Genomic DNA, 9,613 nt, shown 5'->3' on the forward strand with positions numbered 1-9,613 from the left:
GAGAGCCATCCCATATAACGAATAGTATTTTTTAAATTAAATTATCTATTTTTAGTTTTCAACATTCAGTTCCATAAGTTTTACATTTTCTCCATCTCCCTTCCTCCTCCCTCCCCAAGATGACTTGTGATCTGATATAGGTTCTACACATAGATTCCTATTAAACACACTTTCATATTAGTCATGTTGTATAGAAGAATTATAACAAATAGGAAAAAAAGATAAAACAAAAAAAAATAGTTTGCTTTGTTCTGTATTCCAACTCCATAGTTCTTTCTCTGGATATGTCTGGCATTTTCCATCATGAGCCCTTTGGAATTGTTTTAGGTCCTTACATTGCTGAGAAGGGTTAAGTCTATCAAAATCAGTCCTCGCTGTGGTTGTTACTGGTTACAGTGTTCCCCTCACTCAGCATCAGTTCATATAAGTCTTTCCAGGTTTCTCTGAAGTCTGCCTGTTCATCATTTCTTATAGCACCATAGTATTCCATTACATTCATATACAACAAGTTGTTAAGCCATTAATCAATTAATGAGTATCCCCCCCAATTTCCAGTTCTTGGCCACTACAAAAAGAACTGCTATAAATAAAACAGTTTTTTTAAAGACAAAAAAGTAAAGAAAAAAATCAGAGCAACTAGTTGATCAATACATTGAAAAAAGTCTGATAAAGAGTGTCTGCTATCTCCATAAAGGAGAGCTTTGGAGATATTCTCTCATATCTCTTCATTCAAGCCATGCTTGACCTCTATGATATTACATTCACGTTTGATTTTTTTGTGGGCATGGTTGTTGTTTTTTACCATTTACATTGTTATAGTCATTGTACATATTGTTTTCTTGATCCTGTTTCACTCTGCATCAGTTCATAGAGATCTTTCCATGTTTCTCTGTATTCATCACATACATAATTTCTTACGACACAGTAATATTTCATCATATTCATGTATGACAGTTTGTTTAGCCATCCCCCGATTGATGGGTATCTACTTTGTTTCCAATTCTTTGCCATCACAAAAAGTATTGCTACAAATATTTTGGTATATGTGTATAAGTCATTCCTATTGATGGTTTCCGTTGTGTATAAGTGCCATAAAGGAGTCCCTGGTTCAAAGGGAATAGACATTTTAATGCCTTTATTTGCATAATTCCAAACTACCTTCCAAAATTTTATACCATTTCATAGCCCCACCAACAACATATTAGCGTGCTGACCTTTCCACAAACCCCCCAGCACTTACAGTTTCCATTTTTTGTCATTTTTGCCAATTAGCAGGGTGTGAGATGAAACCTCAAAGTGGTTTGATTTGCATTTCTCTTGTTATTAGTGATTTGGAGCATTCTTTCATCTGTAAATACTTTGTGAATTCCATTGGGAACTTTTTAAAAATAACTTTTGACCACTAATAACCACTGGGGAATGTCTATTTGTCACATATGTGCATATGTGTGTGTATGTATGTATCTATTTCTACATATAGTATATACATCTTGGATATCAAGCCCTTATTTAGAGAAATTTGTTAGAAAGATTTTTTTTCCTCATTCAGTCACTTCCCTTCTTATCTTAGTGTATTAATATTGTCTATGCAAAAGTTTTTTGCTTTCATGTAATCAAAATCATCTATTTTTTATCTTTTGTAATTGTCCCTTTCTCTTGTTTAGTCAAGAATACATCTCTTACCCATAGCTGTGAGATGCATATGATCATCTTCACTTCTAATTATTTTTTAACAAATTGATCTTTAAAGTTAAGCTCAGGTATCCATTTAGAATATATTGTGGAATATAGTATAAAGTGTTGGTCTAAGCATCATTTCTATCACACTACTTTCCAGTTTTCCCAGTGGCTTTTTTTTTCTCAAATAAGGATTTTTTCATAGGTGATTGCTTTTTTCCACTTTACCAAATATTGGCTTATTGAATTTCATTATTTTTTATTTTTCCTTGTCTAGTCTATTCCATTAATCTGTCTCTCTATTCTTTAACCAATAGCAAATAGTTTTGATGACTGCTACTTTATAATATAGTACGAGATCTACAAGGGCTATTCTTCCTTTGTCCCTACCTCTTTTTATAATTTCCTTCAATATTCTAGAGCTTTTGTTTTTTCCAAATCAGTTTTGTTATTATTTTATCATTATGCTATATCCCCTTGGTAATTTGATTGGCATAGCCTTAAAAGTGTACATTACCACTAGAAAACATAGGAATAAATGGAGGCTTTCTTATAATAAGTAGTTATCTGTCTAAAACAAAGAGTGAAGGGGCGGCCAGGTGGCTCAGTGAGTAAGAGCTCCGGTCCTAGAGTCGGGATGACCTGGGGATTGAATCCAGGCTCAGATACTTAGCACCACACCCAGAAACACCTGGCCATGTAACTTTGAGCAAGTTACTTAACCCCAATTGCTTTAAAACAAAACAAAAAAAAACCCCAAAAAACAAAGAGTGAGTATGATCCATAATGGGGACAAACTAGAAGCCTTCCCAATAAAATCAAGAGTGAAACAAAGATGTTCATTATTACAACTATTATTCAATATTGTATTTAAATGCTAGCTATACCAATAAGACAAGAAAAAAGAAATTGAAGGAATAAGGAACAAGGAAACAAAACTATCACTCTTTGTAGATAATTTGATCAAAGAATCACCTCAAATGCTAGCTGAAGCAATTACCAACTTCAGGAAAATTGCCTGATATAAGAGAAATACACATGAATCATCAGCATTTTTATTTACTACAAACAAAACACAGCAAGAAAAAATAGAGAAATTCTATTTAAAATAACTATATAAGCATGTCGATGGCAGTGGTATTGTCTTATACCTGTATTTCCCCAGTGCCTACCAACTGTTCCCTGAAATAGTAGGTATTAAATACATTAACGTTTGTCAAAATATCATTTGTTTGTACATTTTTTAAAAATTTGAAGTGCTTGAAGATACTTGAAGTTTGTTCTACTAAATACTTTTTAACAGTTTATCTTTTATTTTAAAATCTTATTTATGTTTTTAATTTGCACTCTGAAGAAAGGCTTGAATAAAAGTAAATATCAGCTGTGAAAAAACAAACAAACCTAAAGCTGCAGACAGCATAAAACACGTGGAAGTCTACCTACCAAGACACATCCAGGACTATATGAACACAATTTCAAAACACTTTTTACACAAATAGATCTAAACAACTGTTGAAATATTAATTTTTCATGGGTGGGTTGAGTCAATAAAATAAAAATGACACTTCTACCTAAATTAATTTACTTATTCACTGCCATACTAATCAAACTACCAAAGAATTGTTTTGGAGAGTCAGAAAAAAATAATAAAATTTATCTGGAAGAACAAGGTCAAGAATATTGAGTAAATAAATGTAAAAAGCAATGCAAAGGAAGTTGACCTAGCCATACCAGATTTCAAAGTATATTACAAAATAGTAGTCATCAAAATCTGGTGCTGGCTAAGAAATAGAGTAGTGGATCAGTGGAATAGGTTAGGTACACAATGTACAGTAGAAAATCACCTAGTAACCTAGTGTTTGACAAACCTAAAGATCTATTCTTGCGGGAGACAGAGTCAAGATGGCAGAGTAGAAACAGGACTTACATGTGGATCCAGCTTCCCCCTCCTTCAATACATGTGAAAAATGACTCTAAACAAACTTTAGAGCTACAGAACCCACAAAGTGACAGAGAGAAACAAACCTCTCACTGAAGGAAGCCCGAAAGGCCAGCAGGAAGGGTCCATTGCAGCATTCTCAGAGCGGAGCACAGTCCCAACTGAGCCATGGTTTTAGCCCCAGGGCAGCCCTGACCAGCAGTGGCGGCTGGAGAAATGCTATAAATATTTTTGTACACGTGGGTTCTTTCCCCATTTTTACGATCTCTTTGGGACACAGACCTAGTAGTGATATTGCGGAGTCAAAGGATAGGCACATTTTCATAGTCCTTCAGGGATAGGAACTCAAAAAAATTTTTAAATGTTAAAAATAAATGTTCAAGAAGAAAAGTGTAAATTAACTCTGGTAGTATCAAAATTTTTATTATGTTGGCATGGGCTTGCCATGAATGTTGAATATTCCTCTATTTAAGTTCTTTATTTTATTAAGGAGCATTTGGTAACTCAATCTACACAAGTCTTTTGTGTGCTTTCTGTATTTTGTAGGTATATGGAATGGGATTTCTCTATTATTGCTTTTTGGATTTTAATATTAAGTAGAAATGCTGTTGATTTTTTTTTTAAAGCAATCGGGGTTAAGTAACTTGCTCAAGGTTACACAGCCAGTTATTTCTGAGTGTGGTGCTAAGTATCTGAGCCCAGATTTGATCCCCAGGTCATCCTCACACTGGAGCCGGTGCTCTTACTCGCTGTGCTACCTGGCCGCCCCTAATGCTGTTGACTTTTAAGGATTTATTTGTATCTTGCAACATTGCTGAAGCTAATAATTGTCTCAGAATCTTTCCTAATTCTCTAGTATTTTCCAAGTATACCATTATTTCAGCAAAAGGGATAGTTTTATGTCATCTCTGCCACTCTTTATGACTTTATTTTTTTCTTATCTTATTGCCTTTGCTAGCAATTCTAGAAGCATATCAAATAATAGTAGCAAAAGTAGGCATCCTTGCTTCCCATATTCCAGATTTTTCTGAAGTCCGTCTGCTCCTCATTTCTTGTAGCACAATAGTATTCCATTATATTCATATACCGCAACTTGTTCAACCATTCTCCACTTGATGGTCATCCCCTCAATTTCTAGTTCATGGCCACTGCAAAAAGAGTTGCTACAAATATTTTTGTACATGTGGGTCCTTTTCCCATTTTTATGATCTCTTTGGGACACAGCCTTAGAAGTGTTATTGCTGTGTTAAAGGGTATGTACATTTTTATAGTTCTTTGGGCATAGTTCCCAATTGCTCTCCAGAATAGTTGGATCAGTTCACAACTTGGATTATCTATTCTAAGTACTTTATGACACTGCCTTGTAGATTCACCATTTCCTGCAGGTGATAGAGAAGACACTGACCTAAGGCAAGACCCTCCTGCCCCTAACCTCCACACATATCCCTGATTATGCAGCCCACCTCTGACCTATAACCTTCTCCTGGTCACCTTCCTTCTTTATTTGCCTCCAAATCTCCTCTTTGGGTATATGGCTGCCTGCTCTTACAGGTTCCCTCTCAGTTGCCCCCAGGAATTACAACTCCCCTCCCTCCTTCCCAATGCAGAATGAGTGTTGCAAAAATCTTCACAGACACCCAGCACAAGATCCCCATCACCCTTCATAGAACATCTCTCTTCACCCATAAGGGCATTCATAAGTGGAAACTCCCAACACCAAAACAAGACCTCCTTCTTCCCCCATGTTTTCAGTCCTTCCCTTCTCCTCCCTCCTCCTTCTCCTTACTTCCTGCAGGTTCTTCTCTAAGAGACCACAATACAAAAAAATCATTTTCCTCTCATTACTAGCTCTTGATTTTGCCTGGGAACATCATATACTCTCTTCTTTATTCTTCCTTCCTTCCCTACTTCTATCTGTCATTCTATTTTGTAATGTAGTCCCACAACCTCCCACTCCAAAACCAAACCAAACATTGCTTCATTTGTAGATGGAGTGTTGCAAGGTTCTGTCCATAATCTCCAGACCAGAGGTGAGAAACCTGTGGCCTGAAGGTCGCATGTGGCCCTCTAGGTCCTCAAGTGCAGCCCTTTGACTGAATCCAAACTTCACAGAATAAATGTGGAGGCCTCAGAAAATTACAAATGCTCTGTGGAGTTTGAATTCAGACAAAGGGCCGCACTTGAGGGCCTAGAGAACCACACGTGGCCTCAAGACCACAGGTTCCCCACCCCTGCTCTAGACCTATCTCTCTAGCATCACCTCCCTCTGCTTTCTGTCTTCACCCTGTTTCTCTGCTGTCACTCTGCTGCTGTCCTAAGCTCTTGCTCATCCCTTCTGCATTTCAGTTGTCTGGGGTGTTCAATAACAAATAATCTCTTCAGATTTGATTTTCTTTCTAAGAATGTCTCAATTGAATGTGTATCTTTTTTCATTTATAGTTAAGCTAAGATTTGCAGAGTGGACCACCCTGGGCTGAATCTTGAGTTCCATTGCTCTTTAGAACACATTACTCCATTACTGTCTTCATTTTTGGGTGGGTGCAGAATAGTCACGTTATTTAAAGTATTTGCAGGCACTTGCAGAATTTGTTGATTCTGAATCGAACTCTTTAAATTTAACCACAATGTGTCTCAAAGTTTGCTGCCTTACTGGCTTTTTTTTTCTTTATAGAAGTGGTCTGTGGGTTGCTTCAATTGGTATTTTTATTTCCTGTGTTTAGGAGTTTGGGGCAGGTTTCTTGTATTTTTTTTTTCTTGCATTTTATTACATTGTTCAGGTTTTTTGTTTTTTGACTTGCCATGTTCTTCAAGGAGACCTATGATCTTTAGGCTGCCTATGTCTTCAATATCAACATGTTTTGCTTGAGTAGAAAGCAGATTTTCTTTGAAAGTTACTGCTTTTTGCTTCTCTACTAAATTGTCTATCGCTTTTGTGTACTTACTTTCCCAATTAGCTGTCCTCTTTTGTTTCTTTGGTAAGTCTTGCCATTAAAGATTCAAGTTTTTCTATTCTGCCAATTATTTCTTCTGGGTAGGCCATAAATTCTGCTCTTTTAACTTTCATTTCTTTTTTAAACCACCCAAGAACAGCGTGTTGTAGTGGATACACAGACACACACATACACACAGATATTCTTCCCTCTTTGAACCAATTCCAATGAGAGTGAGGTTCAAGAATTGCCTGCCACCCCCCCCCATTTCCTCCTCCATTATAGTTCTTCCTTGCTTGCCTTTTTTATGTGAAAAAAATTTCCCCTGTTCTACTTCTCCCTTTCTCCTTTTCCCAGTGCATACTTCCTTCTTACCCTTACATTTTTATTTTTTATTTTTAAAGCAATCGAGGTTAAGTAACTTGCTCAAGGTTACACAGCCAGTTATTTCTGAGTGTGGTGCTAAGTATCTGAGCCCAGATTTGATCCCCAGGTCATCCTGACACTGGAGCCGGTGCTCTTACTCGCTGAGCCACCTGGCCGCCCAAAAATCTTTTTATTTTTTTGCTTTTTGGAGGGCAATTGGGGTTAAGTGACTTGCCCAAGGCCACACAGCTAGTTTTTGTGTTAAGTGTCTGAGGCCAGATTTGAACTCAGGTCCTCCTGACTCCAGGGCCGGTGCTCTATTCACCTCACCGCCTAGCTGCCCCCCCCTTACATTTTTTTGAGATCATTAATATAATTGACCCATACCATGACAAAATTCTTAGAAGTTACATATATCATCTTCCTATATAGAAATGTAAAGAGTTTAACTTTATTGAGTTTACCTTTTTATGCTTCTCTTGAATCTTTGAAAGACAAATTTTCTATCCAACTCTGGTCTTTGCATCAGGAATGCTTAAAAGTCCTCTTTTTCATTACATTTTTATTACCCCCTCCTGCCGCCCCAAGGATTATACTCAGTTTGGCTGGATAGGTTATTCTTGGTTGTAAGCCTAGTTCTTTTGCCTTCTGGAATATCTTATTAGGAGTTCTCTACCCCTTTAACGTGGAAGTCACTAAATTTTGTTTGATCCTGACTGTGGCTCCATGACATTTGAATTGTTTCTTTATGACTGTAATATTTTCTCTTCGACATGGGAGCTCTGGAATTTGGCTAAAATATTCCTGGGAGTGTTCATTTTGGGATCTCTTTCAGGAGGTGATTATTGGATTCTTTCAATTTCTATTTTCTCCTCTGGATCTAATAGCAGGGCAGTTTTCCTTTAGGGTTTCTTCTAAGATTTCATCATCCTTTTAAGTCCCTAGACGACTTTCAATGAGGTGGAGAAGGAAAATGCAAACCCCTCTAGTTACCTTTGCCAAGAAAGCCCAAAATGGGATCATGAAGAGTCAGATATAACTGAAACCAGTGAACAACAACAATAAAGGACCTACTGGATTTTTCCCTAGTATGTGTTCATGAAGTTTTGGAAGTGCTAATACTCCATCAGTGGAGGGCGATCACAGCACTCTCATGTTTTTTATTCTGCATAATTCTGCTCTTCTGCTGATCTTCTGGTCTCTACACTCCACATGAAGCCCCCAATAAATCTTCCCAAGAGGGGACAGACCAAGAGGAGGCTCAACAGGCTCCTTAGGTGTTTAAACTTTTCATTACTTGAGCAGTTGTCCCATTGTCTATCCTTTGGTCTTAATAAATGATTGGCCCACCTGCCACATCTCAATTCTCTCTCTTAAATCACATTTTGTATACAAATACCATTGTCAATAGGCTTACTTATAACTTAAGTCTCTCCATTGTCCTTTGGATCACTTGTAATTCTCAATCTTTGGACATCATGGTGCTTCTTGAATTGCAGCTATAAAGCATTACTGGGAGTCTGTTTGCATTAAAAAAGATGAGTATCTATTTCAGGAAGCAGCTTAAAATTATTGAAAGTGAAACATAATATTCCAAATACGAGATAGCTTGCTATTCTATTCAGTTCTCTGCCCGACTTTGTCCATTTGAAGGGCTTATCTAAGACATATGTATTACTGGACTAATTCAATGGGCTACTTCTTCAAGTATATCATATGTCAAGTATATCTCAGTTTATGAACAAGTAGTCTTTGTCCGCTTGGTTTTTCTTGTGTGGCTAATTCCCTTTGGGTGATTGTGTATCTCTTTGAGGACATCCTGTAGTTTTCTGATGCTTAGTACAATTAGTACAAACAAGAACCACTAATGAAACTTCGGTAAGCATGTATCTCATTTTCTGCCTTGCATATCAATAATCCAAGGAATCTTATATTAACATGTACATATTTTTTTTTGCTTTTTTCTTGGGAGGGGCAATTGGGGTTAAGTGACTTGCCCAAAGTCACACGGCTAGTAAGTGTTAAGTGTCTGAGGCTGGATTTGAACTCAGGTCCTCCTGACTCCAGGGCCGGTGCTCTATTCACTGTGCCACCTAGCTACCCCTTAACGTACATCTTTAAAAAAATGATAAAATACAAGTTTTTTTTCTGGTATAAAAAGAAAATTTATTTAGTTTGATCTACAATATAATGAAGGAACTTGGATACCAAGAGGTCCCATTAGAGTTCCATGACGACAATAAGTAATTTTTGTTTATACTTGTGTCCCCAGCACAGTGCCTGGAACATTGTTTTTGTTGTTCAGTTGTCTTCAGTATTGTCTGATTCATTGTGACCCCATTTGGGGCTTTCTTGGCAAAGATACCCGTGTTTCCCCGATAATAAGACACTGTCTTATTATATTTTTTTTGGACAGAAAAACACCAGAGGGCTTATTTTCAGGGGAGGGCTTATTTTAATGAACATTGACAGCAATTTTAATAAACAGGTAAATGTGAACAAAAAATGTACCTTTATTCAATAATGATCATGTCATCTTCTTCAACAACGTCGTCATAAGTGTCCATACCCTGAATTCCGTCCTGGATGTCTTGTGCCTCCATTTCCTTCAGAAGAAGTGGACCCAATCTGTCATGTCCAGCAATATAGCTCTATTTAAATGAATATGTCTTGTCCAGGTAACCTGCTCGTAGTGCCTTGG

Source organism: Petaurus breviceps, unplaced genomic scaffold (assembly GCF_028583685.1).
Source record: "Petaurus breviceps papuanus isolate PSGF00001 unplaced genomic scaffold, PetGlider_PUasm1.0 214, whole genome shotgun sequence".
NCBI classification, from domain to species: domain Eukaryota; kingdom Metazoa; phylum Chordata; class Mammalia; order Diprotodontia; family Petauridae; genus Petaurus; species Petaurus breviceps.